The sequence below is a fragment of the Chiloscyllium plagiosum genome, chromosome 16 (genome assembly GCF_004010195.1).
Source record: "Chiloscyllium plagiosum isolate BGI_BamShark_2017 chromosome 16, ASM401019v2, whole genome shotgun sequence".
NCBI lineage: Eukaryota > Metazoa > Chordata > Chondrichthyes > Orectolobiformes > Hemiscylliidae > Chiloscyllium > Chiloscyllium plagiosum.
In genome coordinates this window covers 65,440,874-65,464,024 of record NC_057725.1, presented here as the reverse complement: position 1 = coordinate 65,464,024, position 23,151 = coordinate 65,440,874, and the positions used below count along the sequence as shown (strand labels likewise).

General features: G+C 43.9%; 1 protein-coding gene across 1 annotated transcript in view; it reads right to left on the bottom strand.

Annotated features, from left to right (window-relative positions):
- Positions 1-23,151, bottom strand: part of LOC122558116 (astacin-like metalloendopeptidase) — a 200,940-nt gene that overhangs the window by 177,654 nt on the left and 135 nt on the right. The gene's annotated exons all lie outside the window — the stretch shown is intronic.

The following is a 23,151-nucleotide window of genomic DNA, read 5'->3' as shown; positions in this document are numbered from 1 at the left end:
AAACTTGACAAATAAGCTAGGTGTCAAGAAAACCGGACATAGGATTTGAAGCATATATTTTCCAAATGCAGCTTGCCATTTGCTCCAAATGATTTCCAGGTTGGACACCAGGCAACAATATCTCAGGAGATGGCCACACACAATTCATATCCAGACATCGGCATCCAAAACATGCCAGCCACTAGGAACTATCATTGCAAGTCTCCAATTACTGAATGCTTCTGTACTCCAACAACTGCAGCAAGGACACTTTGGACACAGGAACACACAGACTGGACCAGGATCTTCATTGCTCTCTTTATGTTCACTCACTCTGAGCCTACTTAGATGCTCATATGATTCCTGTCTTGTATTGCTTTCTTGCACTTTGAACCCCTCAGGTCCATATTACAGTTGTCTTGCCATGCTGTTTAGCACAGACATAGAGGAAGGAATCAAGTTTTGAGAAAATTTGAGGCTCAGGTTGAGGTTCTAGATGTAGGTTTGCTCGTTAAGCTGGAAGTTTCATTTTCGGACGTTGTGTCACCATATTAGGTAACATCACGGTGGCACAGTGGTTAGCACTGCTGCCTCACAGCGCCGGAGACCCGGGTTCAATTCCCGCCTCAGGCGACTGACTCTGTGGAGTTTGCACATTCTCCCCGTGTCTGCGTGGGTTTCCTCCGGGTGCACCGGTTTCCTCCCACAGTCCAAAGATGTGCAGGTCAGGTGAATTGGCCATGCTAAATTGCCCGCAGTGTTAGGTAAAGGGTAAATGTAGGGGTATGGGTGGGTTTCGCTTCAGCGGGGCGGTGTGGACTTGTTGGGCCGAAGGGCCTGTTTCCACACTGTAATGTAATCTAAATCTAAAAATCTAAATCTTCAGTAAGCCACCAGGATACATGAACATCAACTAGCCACAAAACCTAGCCATGACCCTCTCTCACTAGCATCCTTACATACAGATAAGGAAGGACACTACTTCGACTGGGACAACACATCCGTCCTAGGACAAGCCAAACAGAAACACATACGAGAATTCCTAGAAAGATGGCATTCCAACCGGAACTCTATCAACAAAAACATTGACTTGAACCCCATTTACCACCCCTGAGAAAAAGAACAGGAAGTGACATCACCACAGAAAACAATGACACCGCAGGAAATGACATCACCAACCCAAGGAAACCCAAACATATAAATAGAAAGCAGGACAAACCATCTGGAGGCTCACTGAAGAGGTTACCTAGTATGGTGATGAAACGTCTGAAAACTAACCTTCCAGCTCAGCAAACAAACCTACATTCATAGAGGAAGGAAGTTTGTCATAGTTGTCTGCAGGCTTCAGTCAACAGGAAATGGGGGAATAGGGTGAGGATTGGGTGGTAGCCTTCACTCAGCCCTTGCACAGCAAATCAACAGCTTGGGGAGGTCAGCCAGATGCTTTCTACGGAAAGAATGATGAGCTAATTGTCAAGTTAGCCCAACACCTGTCTCGATTCTTTTTGTCCTATTGTGGGCTGTTTCACAATGGAATGAGAGGCTGACATTAATGGAGATGAAAGTAGGTAGCACAACCACAACTTGTGATGCAAGTTAGCATGCAGTGCAGAGCACATGCAGGGTTATAGTGGTGTTGGAGTTTGGAGTATTTTGCCCTATTGCCATCCTGCTCCTTGTCCCAGATATGTAACTGTACCCCTTCTACACACAAACAAGGGTACAGATTTGGAACTGTCTCCCACAAACCATAGTTAGTGCTACATCAGTTGTTAGTTTTAACTAAGATAGATTTTTAAAATAAATATAAATGGGATATGGACCAAAGGCAGGTATACTGAGTTGGGCTACAGATCAGCCATGATCTCACCGAGTGGCGGAACAGGCTCGAGGGGCTGAATGACCCACTCCTGTTCCCATGACTTAGAACCTGGTGACAGCATGCACTCTCAGTCCTGATCACTATGTCACTGTGAGGCAAGCTTCATGCAGAACTGAGCTGGTGAACTGTTTTTCTGGAAAAGAAAAATGAATTAGATGCTTATTGAGAAGCAGTTAGCAAAAAGCTCTAATGAGCAAGTACTGGAGGGCAACCTTTGGAGTCAAGGTAAGTAGGATAGGGGAATGAATGGTCTTGAGACAGAGATTGGCAAAAGTAAAGATTTGTTATCCACTGTGAAGTTTAACAAGATTTGATAATCCACAGTAGCATTAACATCTGTGGGGGCCCTTACTAAATAATTTGTGATATCTTTCTTGACACCATTTGCCATTTGATGGCACAATGCACAATATAATATCCAATCACTATACATTATTCATATTAACCATGGTAGTTTTGGGTGCTAGAAATAAGTTATACATATATTGTAGATGTTGCACAATAGTTCTAGCTGATATAGTACCATTGTTTGTGCAAAGAAATGGAACCTTTTGGCTTCATTCTTTTAATGAATCTCCTGGATCTCATATTTTGTCTCATTTCAAAATAATGGTGACAGATCCCTAACAATATGGGAAAATAATTTGGTGATCCTGTCTTAAACCATAACAATAACGTTACCTCGGAGAAAGTGAGGACTGCAGATGCTGGAGATCAGAGTCGAGAGTGTATTGCTGGAAAAGCATAGCCAGTCAGGCAGCATCTAATAAGCAGGAGAATCGACGTTTTGGGCATAAGCCCTTCATCTGAATGAGGCTTGTGGGTTGGGGCTGAGAGATAAATGGGAGTGGGTTGGGGGAGGTAGCTGGGAAAGTGATAGGTAGATGAAGGTGAGAGAGAAGGTGATAGGTAAGAGTGATGGACGGTTCCGGAGGGTGATGCTGAGTTAGAGGCTTGGGACTGGAATAATGTGGGGGGAGAGGAAATGAGGAAGCTGTTGAAATCCACATTTATCCCGTGAGGTTGCAGGGTCCCAAGATGGAATATGAGGCGGTCCTCCTCCAAACGTCAGATGGTAATGGTTTGGCAGCGGTGGCAGCCCAGGACCTGCATGTCCTTGACAGAGTGGGAGGCGGAGTTAAGTGTTCAGCCACGGGATGGTGGGGTTGCTGGGTGCGGGTGTCCCAGAGATGTTGTTTTAAAAAAAATTCTCAAGGTCAGGTTCGTAGGAGAGTAGTCTGACACAGAACAAACGACCAAGAGGCGAGTCTGCTAGAATATGGGCATTTTATTCCCCTCAGCGTCGCCACAACCAGGTCTCATACAACGGGTCTGGCTTATACTCACTCTACATGTTACCGGAACTGGGAGCCGTCAGTTCTCGTAGAGCGGTTGCCAACAACCCACGCTCAGCGGTTAAACGTAACCCCGGAGCAGACTCACCGAACTGGAGACTTTTCCAGCTGATATACTCTTTTCCAGATATAAACATTCATGTGAACAGCAGAGCAAGGCTAAAAAACACATTCCATTCTGGTTACATACAGATAAGAAGATTCACACGGGGAGGTGTGTAATAAGATTCACACGGGACTAAGCAACACCTCCATTCCGGTTAGATTCACACATGTATTGGGACATAATTTTTAAACGTTTCACCACATTCCACTGCTTGGCCCAATACATGTGTTACATTATGATTCACACATGTATTGGGACATAATTTTACACCACAGATGTTCTCTCGAATGATCCGCAAAAAGTGTCTCCCCGATGCAGAGGAAACCACACCGGGTGCAACGGATGCAGTAGATGACATTGGGAGAGGCGCAGGTGAATATTTGATGCATGTGGAATGATCCCTTAGGGTTTTGGACAGAGGAGAGTGGTGTGCGCGCAGGTTTGCACTTCATGTGGTGGCAGGGAAAGGTGCCAGGAACAGGTGTGGACCTGACAAGGGAGTCGTGGAAGGAATGGTCTTTTCGGAACACTGATAGGGGTGGGAAGGGAAAATATATCTTTGGTGGTGGGGTCTGTTTGGAGGTGGCAGAATTAGCGGACGATGATGCCTTGTATGCAGAGGTTGGTGGGGTGGAAGGTGAGGACCAGGGAGGCTCTGTCCTTATTGCTTTGGGAGTGTGGGATTCAAGGGTGACAGTGCATGGAGGAGATGCACTGGAGGGCATTGCCACCCACGTGAGAAGTCAAGTCCCAGATGGCCTCCTTCCACAATTCACGTTCCGAAAAGACCATTCCCTCCGCAACTCCCTTGTCAGGTCCACATCTCTCACCAGCCCACACCCCACTCCTGGCACCTTTCCCTGCCACCGCAGGAAGTGCAAAATCTGCACCCACACCACTCCCCTCACCTCCATCAAAGGCCCTAAGGGATCTTTCCATATCTGTTAGAAATTCACCTGCACCTCTACCAATGTCATCTACTGCATTAGTTGCACCCGATGTGGTCTCCTCTACATCGGGGAAACAGGCGCCTTCTTGTGGATTATTTCACAGAACATCTCTGGGACACCCACACCCAACCACCTCACCGCTCTGTGGCTGAACACCTCAACTCCCCCTCCCACACCATCAAGGACATGGAAGTCCTGAGCTGCCTCCACCACCAAACCATTACCATCTGACACCTGGAGGAGGAACGCTTCATATTCTGCCTTGGACCCTGCAACCACACGAGATGAATGTGGATTTCAACAGCTTTCTCATTTCCCCTCCCCCCACATTATCCCAGTCCCAAGCCTCCAACTCGGCACTGCCCGCCAGACCCGTCCATCACCTTCTCCCTCACCTTCAGTCATCTATCGCTTTCCCAGCTAGCTCCCCCCAACCCCAACCCCTCCCATTTATCTCTTAGCCCCGACCCACAAGCCTCATTCTTGATGAAGAGCTTATGCCCGAAACCCCTGCTCCTCGGATGCTGCCTGACTGCCTGCGCTTTTCCAGCACCACACTCTCGACAATAATGTTAACTGTCTGATCTGAGATCATAACAATTCAAGATGGTGGTGGAGTAGGACACTGCACCCAGAGCTCATCTTCTCTGTCCATTTCTTTCTCGTTTCTTTTCAGTAATTCTTTGCAACTTTTGTTCGTTCAGGACCTCAGCGCGAACCCAGCAGGGCGCTCTCTCAGCCCAGCCCATGACAGTCACTTGGCGGCCTCTGGTGGTCCCACGGCTTGGTGTGGCAGTATCTTGGCGTGCGAGTGAGTCCTGCCTGGGCATGTTTCATAGGCAGCAGGAGGAGATCGGAGAGGCGGCAACTTCAGCAGCAGCGATAGCACCACAGCTCAACATAGGAAGAGTAAGCAGTGAGGGAGGTTCTCCTGTATCTTCAGTGGCAGGATAGAGAACAGGCAGCGGAGGTCTCCTGGTGAGCAAGCTAAATGGAGGACCCATCAAGGCTTGTGGAACGTTTAACTTCATTCCATTATTTATATTAAGGAAGACTTGAATGGTAACTATTGCCTTATTTATTTTTCTACTTATTCTAGTAGGGTAATGCTTAAGGGGCAGCACGGTGGCTCAGTGGTTAGCACTGCTGCCTCACAGTGCCAGGGATCTGGGTTCGATTCCTGCCTCAGGTGACTGTGGAGTTTGCACATGCTCCCCCTGTGTCTGCGTGGGTTTCCTCCAGGTGCTCCGGTTTCTTCCCACAATCTAAAGATGTACAGATCAGGTGACTTGACCATGCTAAATTGCCTGTCGTGTTAGGTGCATTAGTCAGGTGTAAATATAGGGTAGGGCAATGGGTCTGGGTGTGCTATTCTTCGGAGGGTTGGTGTGGACCTGTTGGGCCGAAAGGCCTGTTTCCATAATGAAGGGAATCTAACCTAATCTTAACTTTTCAACTTTGTTTCTTTTTCTATTTTGTACTGAAGTACCATTGCATCTAAGATGGCACAGTGTGAGGCAACATTATATACTTTTCACTGTATTCCTGTGCTTGTGTAAATAAAATCGAAATCTAAAACTTCTATCACAAAACTGCAGATGACACCAAAATTGAAGATGTAGTGGACAGCAAAGAGGGTTACCTCAGACTACAACAGGACCTTGACCAGATGGGCCAATGAGCTGAGAAGTGGCAGATGGAGATAATTCAAATAAATGCGAGGTGCTGCATTTTGGGAAAGCAAATCTTAGCAGGACTTATACACTTAATGGTAAGGTCCTAGGGACTGTTGCTGAACAAAGAGTGCAGGTTCATAGGTCCTTGAAAGTGGAGTCGCAGGTAGATAGGATAGTGAAGAAGTTTGGTATGCTTTCCTTCATTGGTCAGAGTATTGAGTACAGGAGTTGGAAGGTCATGTTGCGGCTGTACTGGACATTGGTTAGGCCACTTTGGAATATTGCGTGCAATTCTGGTCTCCTTCCCATCGGAAAGATGTTGTGAAACTTGAAAGGGTTCAGAAAAGATTTACAAGGATGTTGCCAGGGTTGGAGGATTTGCGCTATAGGGAGAGGCTGAACAGGCTGGGGCTGTTTTCCCTGGAGCGTCGGAGGCTGAGGGGTGACCTTATAGAGGTTTACAAAATTATGAGGGGCATGGATAGGATAAATAGGCAAAGTCTTTTCCCTGGAGTCGGGGAGTCCAGAACTAGAGGCCATAGGTTTAGGGTGAGGGGGGAAAGATCTAAAAGAGACCTACCGGGCAACATTTTCACGCAGAGGGTGGTACGTGTGTGGAATGAGCTGCCAGAGGAAGTGGTGGAAGCTGGTACAATTGCAACATTTAAGAGGCATTTGGATGGGTATATGAATAGGAAGGGTTTGGAGGGATATGGGCCAGGTGCTGGCAGGTGGGACTAGATTGGGTTGGGATATCTGGTTGGCATGGACGAGTTGGACTGAAGGGTCTGTTTCCATGCTGTACATCTCTATGACTCTAAGTATACCAGCTACGCCTTTTAATGTTTGGTTTTAAGATAGAGAGTGTTATTAGCATGTCTAGCAGTTTTTGTCCATCTCTGAAAAGGTTGTTGTGAGCCAGCTTCTCGAACAGCTGGACTCAATGTGGTGTACATACACCCAGTGCTTTGAGAGAAGGAATTCCACGATTTTGACCCGGCAACAGTGAAGGAACCATGATATAGGTATTAGTGAGACCATGCCTGGAGTACTACATACAGTTCTGGTCCTCTTATGTGAAGAGGGATGCAATTTGATTGAAGGCAGTTCGTAGGAGATTCACTGGATTGATTCCAGAGCCGAGGGATTTGTTTAATGAAGTGAGATTGAATTGTTAGGCCTGTACTAGAAGAATGAGATATATACTTGAGGTTTAGAAGATCCTGAAGGGGACTGACAAAGTAAACACAGAGAGGATGTCCCACAAGAGAAAACAATCTAGAATGAGAGGTCATAGTTTTTGGATAAGAGGTATTAGATTGTAAAAACAGAGGAGGAGAAATTACTTCTTTAAGCATCATAAATCTGTACAATTAATTTTCTAAATTGTGGTGGATGCCTGAACATTGAGTAAATGTCAGGTGGAGATGAACAGATTTTCAATTAGTGTGTTGACGGGTTATGGAGAGTGGGCAGGAAAGGAATTGAGGCCAAGATGTGATCAGTCACAATTGTACTGAAGGGTGAAATAGTCTGGAAATGCTGAACTGCCTACTCCTGCTTCTATTTAAGGTATTATTCTGATTCAAGATGTTATGTGGCTTGGAGGGAACCTTGTCAATGGTGGTGCTCCTATCTGTCACATGCCCTTGTTCATAAAGGTGGTAGAGAGCCAATGTTTAGAATCTGCTATCAAAGATTCAGATCTCATTAACACCCTTAGTCCAAATATGAATTCAAAAGGGGACACTGACTGCCATTAGCATCAAGAAAAGATTTTGCAGTATAAACATCGAGAAGCCCTCGCATAACTGCAGTCAATGGGAATCAGGAAAAGTTCCTCACCAACTGGAGATCTACTGAGCATGAAGGTGGGTGGGGAGACAGATGTTGAAGACAATCATCTCAACCACAGGACTCCACTACATGAGTTCCTCAGGCAAACGTTCTTAGGCCAAACAATCTCATCTGCTTCCCCAATGTTGTTGCCTCCATTATAAAGGTCAAAATGGGGTTGTTTGCCAATGATTGCACAAGTCATAGAGTCAAACAGCACCAATACAGATCTTTCAGTCCAACCAGTCTACGCCAACCATAGTCCCAAATGTAACTAGTCCCACCTGCCTGTGCTTGGCCCATATCCTTCCATACATTTCCTATTTATGTACTTAGACGTTGCAACTGTACTTGCATCCACCACTTCCTCTGAAGGTTCATTTCACATACAAATCATTCTTTGTGCAAACATCTTTAAAATCATTCCCCTCTCACCTTAAAAAAATGACCCTTGTCTTGAAAACCCACACCTTAAGGGGGGAATAAAAAACGCCTGCCATTCATTTTACCTACATCCCTCGTGATTTTGTAAACCTCTATAAAATCACCGTCAACCTCATACGCTTCAAAGTCCCAGTCTATCCAGCCTCTCTCCTTACAAGTCAAACCCTCTATCCCCAGCAACATCCCAGTAAATCTCTTCTGATCCCTCGACAGCTTAATAACATTCTTCCTATAACAGGGAGAGTAGAACTGGGCACAGTACTCCAGAAGAACTCTCACCAACACCCTGTACAACCTTAATTTAATGTCCCAACTCCTACACTCAAACATCTGAGCAATGAAGCCAATCACCGTCTCTTAACCACTCTGTTTGTTTGTAATACAAGCTTCCAAGAATTATGTATCTGAACCCCTAGGTGTCTCTCTTCTACAAGACTACCCTACTTTTAATTGTATAAGGCCCTACTTTTAATTGTTTAAGTCTTGTCTTTGTTTGTTTTACTAATGCAATACCTTGCATTAATCCAAATTCAACTTCATCTGCCATTCTTCAGCCAACTGATCAAGATTTCCTTGCAATCTTAGATAACTTTCCTGAAGAAGGGCTTATGCCCGAAACATCGATTCCTCTTCTCCTTGGATGCTGCCTGACCTGCTGCGCTTTTCCAGCAACACATTTTTAAGCTCTGATCCCCAGCATCTGCAGTCCTCACTTTCTCCCAACCTTCTTCACTGTCCACTTTACCACCAATCTTGATATCACACTTACTAACCATGTTTTCTAAATTCTCATCTAAATCTTTTATATGAACGACAAACAAAAAAGTATACCCAGCTCCGATTACTGTGGAGTAGTGCTGGTCACAGGCGCCCAGTCTGAAAAATAACCCTACACTCCCTCTTTTAAGCCAACTTTGTATCCAATTGGCAAGCTCATCCTCAATCTCACGTGATCTAACTTAATTAGTCTACCATCATGCAGAACCTTGTCAAAGGTTTCACAGGTCATTCTGCTATAATGCACGTTTCGTTAACGCAAATTCGCTATAACACAATTGATGAACTGGGGGCACTGTTTCTAAATATTATCCCCTGTTCTTCTTACAGGTCATGACTGCCCTGTCAGTTTCCAATTAGTCACTTTTATGCTTACATAAATGCCAATCTTATTTAATTTCAAATCAGTTTAATATGGAGGAAGACGACATTATAATCTTTTTTAAAATGTCTTCTCCTTCCATTCCGTACTATTTGACATCAGTATAAACTTGCTCTCAAATTCCCCATAATTTCATGCTACTGCCAAAGATCATTTTCACCCCTCTCATCCCTACATGCTGTGCTAATGAAAGAACTGACTGAAGAAAGTAAAGCAGTAGCACTAAATCTGGGCCTCAGGTGCAGAATCATTCTGTTTAGGATGAGAGCAGGTCTCAACTCAGTTTTATTTATAATCTAAACCTAACACTGAGGAAAATCACTTCAGATTTTAACATTTGCTCATTGAGTGGAACCTTACTTAATTTAGTTAAATTTTATAAAACTGGAAGTATAAGATAGATCCAAAATATCCCAAACCAACAGCATTGGTTTTAGAAAATGATACTTGCAGATTTAATTTGTGTTTCAGACTAGTTTGTTTCCACTTAATTTTAAGACTGCTGTGTCTCATTGGTGATTATGGTGTGCCAGTCTTAGCTTTATTTTATATCAATTTCCCTCCCTCAATGACAATTGAAGTTCCAGTTCAACATCATGTTGTTAACGATCATGTAACAAAATTAACATCCTAGTGTTAATATCTGTGTCTTTGGCTTCAGCCATTATTTGTACATTACATGTCTTTTGTTACCATGTAAGTAGACAAGACCTTTTAAGGCAGCTGCAGTCATTTCACAGCCGAGAGCACTGTAAATGAGCAATGACTGGTCAGGACTGCTAAAGGAACCTAATCTGGGATTTACGTTAAGAGACTAGAACCAGGTATTATAATGTATTTCAGAGTTGAAAACTGTATATGTTTTACATTTTAAATATTGAATACTGAATAAATGAATTACCAGTTCTCTTGATGCCTTTAAAAAGTCTTAGTCACTTAGTCATAGAGATGTACAGCATGGAAACACACCCTTCCGTCCATGCCAACCAGATTCCCAACCCAATCTAGTCCCACCTACCAGCACCTGGCCCATATCCCTCCAAACCCTTCCTATTCATATGCCCACCCAAATGCCTCTTAAATGTTACACTTGTGCCAGCCTCCACCACTTCCTCTGGCAGCACATTCCATACACGTACCACCCTCTGTGAAAAAGTTGCCCCTTAGGTCTCTTCTATATCTTTCCTCTCTCACCCTAAACCTATGCCCTCTAGTTCTGGACTCCCTGACCCCAGGGAAAAGATTTTGCCTATTTACCCAAACCATGCCCCTCACAATTTTGTAAACCTCTATAAGGTACTCTGACCAATAAAAGAAAGCATACCAAGCGCCTTCTTCACTATCCTATCTACCTGCGACTCCACTTTCAAGGAGTGATGAACCTACACTCCCAAGGTCTCTTTGTTCAGCAACACTCCCTAGGACCTTACTATTAAGTGTATAAGTCCTGCTAAGATTTGCTTTCCCAAAATGCAACGCCTCGCATTTATCTGAATTAAGCTCCATCTGCTACTTCTCAGCCCCATTGGCCCATCTGGTCAAGATCCTGTTGTAATCTGAGGTAATCCTCTTCGCTGTCCACTACACCTCCAATTTTGGTGTCATCTGCAAACTTACTAACTGTACCTCTTATGCTCGCATCCAAATCATTTATGGGGTAAATGACAAAAAGTAGAGGGCCCAGCAATGGTCCTTGTGGCACTCCACTGGTCACAGGCCTCCAGTCTGAAAAAAAACCCTCCACCACCACGCTCTGTCTTCTACCTTTGAGCCTGTTGTGTATCCAAATGGCTAGTTCTCCCTGTATTCCGTGAGATCTAACCTTGCAAATCAATCTCCCATGGGGAACCTTGTCGAATGCCTCACTGAAGTCCATATAGATCACTTCTACCGCTCTGCCCTCATCAATCCTTTGTTACTTCCTCAAAAAATCTCAATCAAGTTTGTGAGTTCTCACGCACAATCCCTAATCAGTCCTTGCCTTTCCAAATACTGTTGACTATCCCTAATCAGTCCTTACCTTGCTCGGTTTCCACCTCTGAATTACAGATAATGATTGTTTTACTTATTAATTTTTAAATGATCAATTATATTAGCCCTGAATCACAAAATCAGAATTAATTGTCAGGATCGCTTGGTTTTATTACTTTACACATTGTCAGTGACCTGTCTCATTGCCTCATGGTTAATTTAAAGCATGGCTGCATTAATTTGATGCAAACTAAAGAATGGAAAGATACCTTAGAGGCCAATTGAAGGAATTCTGCATGTGACTGAGGGATAGAAGTATGTATACCAGATGGAACTCCCAAAAGCTGGGAGATGTTCATAGCTGACTGTGGATGGGTAGACGAGTGTAAGGTCGCTAAGGCTGAGAAATATACAAACAGAATTAAAGCAACAATGCTGTAAAATAAAGAACATAGATTCTACTCAGAATCCCAAGCCTATGTCTGGCATACCAACTCTATTTTGAGGATGGGGATTTTACTCTTGGATATCCGCTGAGCCCCGAACATCTCCTAATCGTCCCCAGCACAATCCCCCATCCCAACACCAATTACAAACCTTTACTTCTTTTGAAAATTAAGCATCCAGTCTTCATAGCTGATATCATGCGGATGAGCGGCCTGCACCATCCTAAACTAGGGCCCATCCCGGAATCAGAGTAGTATTAATGAAGCATGCCCCTGACCACAAGAACAAACCGACCCAACTTGCTCAATATGTCCAAAGGATGATGCAGATGTGAACGCAGTAAAATTCTGGGAGTAGCTGAATATGAATGGCTTGTGTTACAAGACTGAAATATGTGGCCAACTATCTGACAGAAGCGATATACGATTGAAAAAATAATCAAGAAGCTGAATCACCTTTGTTTAACCTTATGCTTTTGCAAGGTTTCCCTCCTGGTGTCACTGACATGATCCAGACAAACAATATGAACTAGTCCAAGAATTTCCAGTCACAAATGAGGTGAGTGGTGGTTTTCTATTGGGATGGCCAGAACCAGACTAAATCACGATGCAAGTTTCAGGTAAAACCAATTATATCCAGAGCCTTCGCATTCCTAAATGCCACGTGCCAGCCCTGATAGGGTTGACTGGGATCAGGATACCCATCTGTGTTAATCGTTTGTTACTTCCTCAAAAAATTCTAGAAGTGGCAATCCTTCAGAAGTCACTAGAATGAGGGGTGGTCCCAGAGGACTGGAAAATCGCTAACGTAATACCCCTGTTTAAGAATGGAGTAAGGCAGAAGATGGAAAGTTACAGAACAATTAGCCTAACCTCGGTCATGGGTAAGATCCTGGAATCCATTGTTAAGAATGAAATTTTGAATACTTGAAAGCGTTTGGTAAAATAGGGTAGAGTCAGCATGGTTTCATCAAGGGGAGGTCATGCATGACAAATCTGCTAGAATTCTTTTGAGGAAGTAACAAGCAGATTAGACAAAGGAGAACCAAAGGATGTTATCTACCTGGACTTCAAGGTGGCCTTTGATAAGGTTCCATATAGAAAACTACTGAGTAAGATAAGGGCCCATGGTGTTAGAGGCTTGGTTGTCTGGCAGAAAGCAGAGAGTGGGGTGGCAGCTGGTGACAAGCGGTGTTCCGCAAGGCTCAGTATGGTACAACTTTTCACATTATACATCAACAATCTAGATGAAGGAACTGAGGGAATTCTGGCTACGTTTGCAGATGATACAAAGATAGGCAAAGGGACAGGTAGCACTGAGGCGGCGGGGAGGCTGCACAGAGATTTGGACAGGTTAGGAGAGGGGCAAAGTGGGGGATCTAAGATGGCGGTGATCCAGTCCTTTAACCTGCCCAACCCAGGTCATCAGGATTTCTTGGGGCGTTGGAAAGATTGTGGAGCCCCAAGAAACATTTAAAAATTGACTTACCTGTATCTTCAGCTGTCCAGCAATGCCTAAAAAGGGAGGAGGAGCATTCAAGGCCGGGTCTGCAGTTCAGCCTGCAGCAGCCTCGGAGCCGATTACTCTCCAGGACCTGGTGAACCAACTCTCAATCTCCCAAGATGCTGGGGAAACAGATTGGAGAGAAGCTGGCTCCAGTCTCTCTCATGCTGCAGAAGCATGAGCAGCAGCTGGGAGATCTAGAGGACGGATGAGGTGGAGCACAGGGTCACAGTGGTGGAAGCTGAAGCCAGTTCATTCAAGGATGAGATCCAAGCCCTGAAGACGCAGGTTCGTAATTTGCATGTCCAAGTGGATGATCTTGAAAACAGGGGAAGGAGAAAAAACGTTCGGATCATCTTTCTGCCTGAGGGTAAGGAAGGTGAGCAGCCTGCAGAATTTGTTGAAGATTGGCTTCTGAAATTCCTTGACTTGGAGACTGGCATGAGAGGATTGAAGATAGAAAGGGCTCACCGGGTCGCAACACGGGGGTCGGGTCTGGGTCAACGCCCTCGTCCTTTCCTGGTGCGGTTTCATCATTACCAGGATAAGGAGAGAGTCATGGAGGCTTCCACACTCCAGGGGAAGGATCCAAAGGCTCTAATTTAAAAGGGGTCTAAGATCATGTTTGTTCAGGACTTTTCAGCGGCGGTGATCCAGAAACAAAAATCATATGATGGTGTCAAGAGAAGACTGAAGGAGCTTGGGATTCAGTACTCCCTGAGATATCCGGCAGTGCTTCAGATCACCTTAGATGGATCCATGCATCTCTTTGGCACATCGGAGAAGGCAAGAGATGTGGACAAACTAACCTAATTTAAACAATTGTAGTAATGTATAAATATTGTTGCTTGGGTATGTGTTTATCATTCTGTAAAAGAAATGGAGGAAATCCGGTTGGAGCTTTGTTTTTCCCCCCTTTTTTTCCTCTATTGATAATAATTTGGTTCGAACTATGTCTGGCGGTGATTAAGATGTACATTTTAAATTTCTAAGTTAGGACATATCAAAGGATGGGTGGGGTATTTATTCCGCTTTTCTTAATAAAAGATTTTTTTTTATTCATATTGATATTCTATGGGATGTTTATTCTTTTTAGCTTGTGCTTGCAATGCAGCTCTAGCTGGGAGAAGTGAAGGTGGTTGAGATGGCTAGATGCCTATTTATGGGCAGTTCGGGACAGGCAGTTGCCCCCTCCGGGCAGGGGGTGAGTTCCCCTACTCAGCGCTATTGGCGCTTTATATGTTGGTTTGTTTTCTGGTTTTTGTTGTTTTTTATTTTTAAAAATTTTGTATGTTTGTTAAATGTAGTGGTTTTAGTTTGTGTAGTTTTTATATTTGGTGGACCATGCAACACTAAGGCTCAGCAATTTGTGGTTCGGGTTCCTCCTCTCTGGAATTTAAATGTAATTTCAGAAGATTATTGCTAATGATTTGATTAAATGGTGTACCTGGAATATCAAGGGAAGTCACTCACCAATTAAGAACAAGAAGGTACTCTTGAGTCTTAGAAAGGAGGTGGATATTGCTTTGTTATAGGAGATACATTTGGATGACAAGGAGCATCTGAAATTACAGCAGAATGGCTTTGACCGAGTTTATTTTTCATCATTTAATACCAGAAGTAGGGGAGTGGCTATATTGGTTTGGAAAAATCTCTCATTTAAATTGTTGGAATGTGTTAAAGAGGTTTGTAATTCTTAAAGCCTTGATAAATGGGGAAGAATATGGTGTTTTAAATGTTTATTGTCCCCCAGCTCATCCTCTTAAATTCTTGGTAGATGTTTTTTCTATAATGATAAGTCTCAAGTCTCGGCAAATCATTATAGGGGGAAATTTTAACTGCCTCATGGACCCCACAGTAGACAGGTTGCCTGAAGGTCCCTCGATACCCTCTGCACAAACGAAACAGTTATTGGGTCTGTGTGTGGAATTAGGGTTGGTGGACATCTGGAGATGCGCCACCCTACAGGTAGGGATTTCACGTTTTTCTCCAATCCACATAGATGTCACACGAGGATTGATTTTTTTTTCTGACCCCTACGGTAACCCTGTATCTGGTGGCATCCTGTACGATTGGTAATATTGCCATCTCTGCTCATGCTCCAGTGTACCTCATGGTTATGATTAAGGATGTTACAGTGGATTCAAGGTACTGGTGAATGGACCCCTTTATTCTCATGGACAGTAAGTTTGTGGAGTATTTCTCTAGGGAATTTCGGGCATTCCTAGACATCAACATAGGCTCGGTTGATAGCTTATCTGTTCTCTGAGAAACTTCCAAAGCTCATGCCAGGGGGTTAGTTATTTCATATTCCACCAGGAGGAAGTGGCAGAAGGGTGAGCTGCAACGGCTCCTTGAAGCACGGTTGAAGGCAGCCGAGGAGGCCTATTTTGACAGACCCTCGTTGGTCAAACTACAGAGGATTACGGCACTGCACACAGACGGCAAAGAAGGAGCTGCAAAGCAAAGGTTATATGAGCAAGGTGGCAAGCCAGGCAAATACTTAGCATACCTTGCCAGAAAGAGAAGTGCCCCACAAACCATTACAGGAGATGGGCAAAGTGGCAGATGGAGTACAACATGGGAAAATATGAGATCATGCGCCCTGGTAGGAAGAATGACTATTTTCTAAATGGAGAGAAAATTTAGAAATCCGAAGTGAAATTAAGGCACTTATTTTGAGAGGACTTGAATATAAAAGCAGGAACGTATTTCTGAGGCTCTATAAGGCTTTGGTTGACCACATTTGGAGTATTATTGTGCGGTCGTGGGCCCCATGTCTCAGGAAGGATGTACTGGCCCTGGAGCGTGTTCGGAGGAGATTCACAAGAACGGTTCCAGAAATTAACTTAACATGAGGAATGTTTGAGAACTCTGTGTCTGTACTCAATAGAGTTTAGAAGGGTGAGGAGGAATTTAATTACAGAATACTGAATGGCTTGAACCAATGTTTCCATTGGTAGGAGGGTCTGAGGACCTGAGGCCACAGCCTTAGAATGAAGGGAAGACCTTTTAGAACAGAGATTAGGAGAAACGTCTTCAGCCAGAGAGTAGACAATCTATGGAAGTCACTGCCACAGAAAGCTGTAGAAGCCAGATCATTGAGTGTACCTAAGACAGAAATGATTAGGTACTTGATTGTAAAGGGGATCAAGGGTTATAGAGAGAAAGTGGGAGAATGGGGTTGAGAAACTTATCAGCCATAGTTGAGTGGCAGAGCAGACTCGATGGGCTAAATGGCCTAATTTCTGCTCCTATGTCTTATGGTCTAATAATGAAATGTTCCTACCAGGATATTGGTCCCTTTCCAGTACAGGTGAAACCCATTCTTTTTGAACAAATATTTTCTTCTCTAAGAGAGATCCCAATGATCCAAGAAACTGAATCCCTGAACATTACACTATCACTTCAGTCATCGATTTCTCCTCTTTATCCTTTTATTATTTTCCTCATTTGAGCTTCACACTTGGAGTAAACTGTGATTACTACTTTTGAGGTTCAGTTTTTAAAATCTTCCACGTAACCTATCATATCACTCTGTAAAGCCTTAATCTTTTCCCTATGTCATTCCTACCAATGAGTACAATAATGCCTGGTTTCTCTCCCCTTTAACAATATGCTTTAAACTTGAGAGACATTCTTAATCCTGGCACCACAAAAGCAACATACTGTCCTAGATTCACGCTGCTGTTGGTGCCCTTGACAAGAGAGTTCCCTATAACGATTATTCTTTTAAATTTTGTCAAACCTCACCTAACATAAGATTCATTCTTAGTGCCCAAGATCTGACTGACTCCTCTATTTTGCTCAGAGAGACTATCCTTTTCAACAGTACCCAAAACTGAGTATCTGTTTGAGAGAGGAATAGCAATAGGAGATTTCTGAACTACCTGACCTTTCCTACAGTCACCCATCTAAATGACTGATCCTGCTGTGTAATCACATCTCTAAACATCCAATAGTATTACAAAATTTTCAGATACTGAAGCAGTCTGCGCCTAATTTCAGCAGGACTTGGTGAAGGTTCAGGTTTGGACTAATAAATGTCATGTAACTGGCAATTAATTATTAATTTGGTGGGTTAAAACAGTAAAACACATAAGTTTATGAAGTAAACTATGACAACATAACCAAATGGGGTGTGTGTACATCCACAGCAGACCAACATTCAGAATTGAAGCACATCAGACATGCTGTCCTTAAAAGTCTGGCTCGAAGGCAAGGTACACAAAGGACACAGTGAGGATGCAGATGCTGTTGAGTCAGGGGCAATAAAATGTGGCAACAGAAAAAGCACAGCAGGTCAGACATTACCTGAACAGCAAGAGAATCAACATTTCAGCTTAACCCTTCTTCAGGACTGGAAGAAGGAAGGGGGCTGAGAAATAAACTTGGAGGATAGGGCAAGGGAAAACGTAAGTGGGATGGCGATGGGTAGGCAAAGATAGGAGGTGATAGTGATAGGTCGGTGGGAAGTGTGGAGCTGATAGATGGGAAAGGAAGATGGACAAATAGACAGCTAGGCCAGGTCAAAAGGATGGAGTTGAGTTCGAGGGTTGGATTCGGGTTGGGGTTGGGTGGGGTGGGGTAGATTTGGAAACCAGTGTATTCAATGTTGAGGCCGTTTGATTGTAGGCTCCTAAGGCGGGAGATGAGGTGTTCCTACTCCAATTTAAGGATGGCCTTGTTTAGGTGGTGAAGGAGGCCCAGATGGACATGTCATGAGGGGAGTAGGAAGAGGAGTTGAAATGGATTGCCACAGGAAGGTGGAGTGCATCGGTGTGTACAGACCAGAGGCGTTCCCTGAACCATTTCACGAGTTTGCACTCAATCTGTCCGTTGTAGAGGAGCTCACGTCACGAGCAACAAAGGAGATTCAAGGATACACAATTAAATCTTGCTGGATTTGGAATGATGCCTGGGATCTTGCACTCTTAGGGTAGCAGGGGACGGTTCCAGGTGTGGAGAGTGGGTTATGGTGGTGTCACCTAACGAGGGAGTCACGGAGGGAACAGTCCCTCAGGAATGCAGATGGGAAGGGAAGAGAAATATATTTTTGGTGATGGGGTCTGACAGTAAGTGGCAAAAATGACAAAGGATGATATGCTGTATTTGGAGATTAGTGGGGTGTAACGTGAGGACCGAGGGATACTATCCTTACTAAGGTTCAAGGGTCAGAGGCGCGGGAAATGGAGGAGAAGCGATTGAGGGCACTGTTGGTCACAGGGGAGAGGAAATTACGGTCCTTGAAATAAGAGGTCATCAGGGATATTCTACAGCGGAATCACTCATTCAAGCAGAGGAATTGATAGTAAAGGATCACATTTTAAGGGGTTGAGGGAGGGGGGTACTGTCATGGTAGCTGTGGGTGTCAGTGAGTTTGAAGTAGATGTTGGTGTTGAGCTGATCGCTGGAAACAAAGAGATCCAGGAAGGGGAGGGAGATACCGAAGATGGTCCAGGTGAATTTGAGGTCAGAGTGGAAGGTGTTGGTGTGGTGGATGAACTGTTCAACCTCATCGTGGGACCACAATACAGTTATCGATGCAGCAGAGGAAAAGGTGGGGGATGGTGCCAGCAGAGCTGTAGAAGAGGGACTCTTTCACACGTCCTACGAAGAGGCAGGCATAGCTGGGATCTATGCAGGTACCCATAGCCACCCCTCTGGCTTATAGTAAGTGGGGGGATTGAAAGGAGAAGTTAAGGATAACTATCAGTTATGCCAATTAAATGACTATGTCTGTGGCGCGGGGCTGGGTGGGTCAGCGCGAAGGGAAGAAATGGAGGACTTTTAGGCCTTCCTCATGGAGGATGCAAGCGTAGAGGGATTGGATGACCATGAAGAGGAGGAGATATTGGGGGCTGGGGAAATCGGAAGTCATGAGGAGGTGGAGGGTCTGGATGTGTCTTGAACATATGAGGGGAGTTCCTGGACCATATGGGACAGGACAGAGTCAAGATAAGCAGAGATGAGTTCAGTAGGGCAGGAGCAGGCAGAGACAGAGACAATCAGTCGACTGGGGCAGTCAGTTTGTGGATTTTGGGTAAGAGATAGAACTGATCAGTGCAGGGTTGGGGAACTGAGGTTGGAGGCTGAGGATGGGAAAATCACCTGAGGTGATGAGATTGCGGATGGTCTTGGAGATGAGAGGTGGGGTCATGGTGGTTGTGGGAGGGGTGTCAGCAAGTTGGCATCTGGCCTCCGCAATGTAAAGGTTAGTGCACCATACTCCCATCACGCCTTGTCAGTTGGTTTGATGATGAACTTGGAGTTGGAGGGGAGCAAATGGAGGGCTGCACGTTGCAAGGGCAGGAGGGCGGAGTATTTGAGAGGGGTGGAGAGATTGAGGCAGTTAGAGATGAAGAGGTGGAGGGAGGGTATGAAGCCAGCACAGGGTACACATATACACTGAATCTGCCTCTAAAAACCTGGAAGAACAGAGTATTGATGAAGAGACTATTGTTAAAGATGTGCTATTTGATTATACAGTCAGCAAAGCCTTGCATCAATACAGAAATATTTGAGAATAGCCTGATGCAGTGGTTTGGATTAGTCCTTTTACAGACAGAACATAGCTGGACAACATTGCATGATCGATGCCAGTGTAGTGTTGTAGCTGTACAAAGCTGAAAATGTGTTGCTGGAAAAGCGCAGCAGGCCAGGCAGCATCCAAGGAGCAGGAGAATGACGTTTCGGGCATGAGCCCTTCTTCAGGAATTTGAATTTTTGTAGCTGTACAAAGGTAGGGCTATGATTAATTCTAAGACAAAGGTTTTCAGTACCATACCAAGATGCTGTCAGAGCTGAAAATGTGTTGCTGTCAGGCCCATAATCTTTGAGGTACCCAGTACTTTTACCAATTTCATAACATCACATGGAGTGTATCAATTTGACAAGGGTGTTGAGTCAGGGATATTCATTGACTCTGCCCATCAGTTGTTTAATTACCCAACAATTTTATAACTTTATGTGGCAGAGCTTCAGACTTCAAACATAACATAGATTATGGAATAGTTTAGTTCTTATTGCGTGCAGTGTCCTGTTTGACACACAAGTAATCCTGTGCTGCAGCTTCACCAGATTGACATCTCCATTTTGGTTATGCCTGACACTGTTTCTAGTACATCTCCCTGCATCATTCTTTGAACCATGTTCCCGAAATTAACAGTAAGGTTAGAGTGGAGGATATGATAAATACATTATTACCACTTTGCAGATATTGATTTAAAACAGACGCAATGGATTTTGGTCAGTTCTATGAAAATAATTTTATTAATCAGATCAGGTCAATTGGAATAATATCCAAAGTACACATATCTGCACTCAAGAAAGAACCTGTGTCGCACTGTTGGATGAAATGTTTATATTGCTGGATTTATGACAGACACAATCAACACATTAAGCCAATTACTTCAATTTTGACTTCAGAACAGAGGCTCAAAAGTTTTAGTGCAGAGGAATCTGGAGGTCAGTTCAGAAGAGAGAACAGTTTTTCTAGCAAGTGAACCATGTTACTTCAGGGAAACAAGTCACTTCAGAAGTGGTTTCTAGTTTATACAGCTTGCAAGCCAAGATGTTACGGATAGAAATCCTTAAGTTGTTAGAACTGACAAAATTTAGGCCATCAGAATGGAGAGAGGTTCATGCCAGTGGAATTGTATAAAATAAAAGTCTGAATAGTCCAAGGGAAACAAATTAGAAAGCATTAGTATTATAAAGATTTTAAAGTTGAAAGAGTAATGATATTTTTCTGGGATTCAGTCTCTGCAACAGATACTGGAAAAGCTTGTTTTGATGTTACGTAAGGTTGTTACATAAACATATACAGCTTTGTTTCTTCTTTTGTGTATTATCAGCTAACTTAACACTTATTATGTTGAGACAAGAAGATACAAACTATGATTAATTGCAATTCTGCAGCTGATAATGGCCCCCGGAGCTGCATGGATGCCCAAACTGTTACACCTGTTGTGACAGGAAGACATTGACGTTTAAGGAGCACATTTCAAACTGTCAATCTTTATATGCCTTCAATAGGTATAATATTAGTCCTATGACTTTACATCAAACAGAGAATGAGTGCAACATTCAAATGCTGATACTCGAAATTCAGCAGAAATTATCAGCATATGCCCAGGAACATCATTATATCATATACGAATAACCTGACAGTGAGACAAAACAAGATGACAAATCAAAATGCAATGAGAAACACCGATTAACCCCATTGCAACTAAAATACATTCTGAAAATATACAGCAGGCTCCAGTAAAGATCACAACTACAGCTGGATGGATAAGCAAAACATTGAAACACTTCAGAGACTTGCAAATTCATTGCTGTGTTGAATACATGTAGGTACAAAGCTTCACTCAAGGGTCAAAATCTTGGAATTCCCTCCCTCATGACAGCAGGTGGACTGCAAAGGTTCAACAAGGCAGTTCACCACCACCGTCTCAAGGCAACTAGGAACTGGCAACAAATGTTGGCCAGCCAGTGACACCCACATCTCATAAATGAATAAGTTAAAAAATAAGCCTGTGGATGCCAGAAATCTGAAACAAAAACAGAAATTGCTGGAGAAACACAGGTCTGGGGGCAGCACGGTGACTCAATGGTTAGCACTGCTGCCTCACAGTGCTAGGGACCCAGGTTTGATATGTGCCCCAGATGACTGTCTGTGTGGAGTTTGCATGTTCTCTGTGTTTGTGTGGGTTTCCTCTGGGTGCTCCAGTTTCCTCTGGGTGCTCCAATTTCCTCCCACAATCCAAAGATGTGCAGATCAGGTGAATTGGTCATGTTAAATTGCCCATAGTGTTAGGTGCATTCATCGGGGTTAAGTGTAGGGTGGGGGAATGGGTCTGGGTGGGTTACTCTTCGGAGGGTCAATAACCCGTCCTGTTTGTACAGGTCCCACCTTCCCCAGAATGCAGTCCAATTGTCCAAATATCTGAAGCCCTCCCTCCTACACCAGCCTTGCAGGAATGGGTCTGGGTGGGTTACTCTTCGGAGGGTCAATGTGGATTTGTTGAGCCGAAGGCCTGTTTCCATACTGTACAGAATCTAAGGTCTAGCAGCATCTGTGAGAGTAGAGTCAACATTTCAGATCCCATGACCCTTCTGGTTCAGTTCGAAAGGTGGTCACTGGACCCAAAACTCTACTTTCTCTCCACAGATACTGTTAGGCCATGAGTTTCTCCAACAATGTTTTTGTTTGAAATATAACGCTACTTTATTTTGTAACATAAATACTGATTTTTTAAAAATAAGTCATTTGCTTAGAAAAAGTGAGGGCTGTTGCAATATGACAGGCACCTTTAAATAAATATAACTTTAACTATATAACATGTGCTCTCTTAATAGGAATCAAATCAACTTAGTTCTCAATGAACATTACTGATTTATATATACGTATCATCAAATATTATTTCACTAATACTTGTGAGCTTAAGATTTGGTTGTAATTTTTTTTCCATTTAGCACAGTAGTGATGACACAACATGATGGTGGCTATCCTCGGTGTGAAGATAGATTGGGCCACGTTAAAATGGTTTACACTGTGACCCAAAGACTGGGTGAATGTCTCTATATCAACCTCTCACATCCTGCATCCAGGCACTTCAAGGAAGATGCTCGTACATCTATATTTATCTTAATACAGAGGTTGGAGACCAATGGGAGGAGGTTATGAAGTCACCCTCCCTGTGACACAGCAAATACAGACCTGAGGAGGGGAGAGAACATCAGCTCAGCCAAAGGGGAAGGCCAGGAGCTGCTCCCTCTACCGGGCCCCGAATCCCTGGCGCTAACAGCCAGCTCTACGCCACCATTCTCACTCACAAA